Raw genomic sequence first — 1,093 nt, 5'->3', positions numbered from 1 at the left:
GCCTCGGCCTCGGCCTCCCAGAGTGCTGGGATCACAGGCGTGAGCCACCGCGCCCGGCCTGCTACTTTCTCCTAAACGATCTGCCTCCCTGTATTTCTGTCTACCCCACTGACAGTCACCAGAGGAAGAGAATAAACAACCTTCTTTAGTACCCTGGTCGTGGATTCTTCCTCACGTCACGGTGAGTCCCTGCTGCAATCGTGTCTTTGGTCTTATTAGATTCCAAAGGAAACAAGGACTCGGGGGCTGAGGCAGGACGATCGCTTGAGGCTGAGACTAACCCAGGCCGCACAGCGAGACGTCTCTGAAAAAGTGGACAAATGAGCCGGCTGTGGCGGTGCGCGCCTGTAGTCCCAGCTCCTGGGGGAGCTGAGGTGGGAGGATCTCTTGAACCCGGGAGTTGGGGCAACGATCGTGCCACTGCACTCCAGCCGGGGCAACAGAGAGAGACCCCACCTCTTTAAATAAAAGAAGGTGTAAACGATCCAAAGGAAAAACAAACAAACAAACAGGATCACAGTAAGCGACACAGGACTCCGAACAGAATCGAACGAACAATTCTGAAAACAAAGACGTTTCACCTTCAACCTCTTCCCAGTCATCTTCGCTCTCCTCCTCATCCTCTCCTCCGTCCACGGCAGCCCCTCCCTTCGGATGGCGCGTCCTTCCGAGTTTGCTTGGAAACCCCCTGTGTAAAGAGCACAGGACGATGAAGAAGGCTGAGACGTCCCGGCGCTACTGTCCAGCTAAACAGAATCAGAACGTCCCCTTCTCTTCCCTGAGACTCTGCCGCGAGCGTCTCAGGGTCGTCACGGGGCTCTGAGCCTCATTTCCTCGCGACACGGGTCTCGAAATCTCATCAAGATGGGCCCCGACCGTCAGCCTGATGGACGCTAGACGTGCCGTCGGAAAACCCTGCGATCTGGAGCGTGTGAAAGGAAACACAGCCGCGCCCGGCAACGGGGAAACCTAGAAGGAACCAGGATGATGACGGGAGCCCCAGAAGGGCGGGCTGGGGTGTCTGGGTGCACGGGCGCAGCCGGGGGCCGGAGAAAAGGGAATTCACGCTTGCTGATCCTACCATAAACCAACT

At 56.9% G+C, this 1,093-nt stretch overlaps 1 protein-coding gene across 1 annotated transcript in view; it reads right to left on the bottom strand.

Moving 5' to 3' along the window:
- XPC (xeroderma pigmentosum, complementation group C) overlaps positions 1 to 1,093 on the bottom strand; it is a 47,085-nt gene that overhangs the window by 27,309 nt on the left and 18,683 nt on the right. The window lies entirely within an intron of this gene.

Source organism: Propithecus coquereli, unplaced genomic scaffold (assembly GCF_000956105.1).
Source record: "Propithecus coquereli isolate 6110/MARCELLA unplaced genomic scaffold, Pcoq_1.0 Scaffold758, whole genome shotgun sequence".
Lineage (NCBI taxonomy): Eukaryota > Metazoa > Chordata > Mammalia > Primates > Indriidae > Propithecus > Propithecus coquereli.
This window is presented reverse-complemented; position numbering and strand designations above follow the sequence as displayed.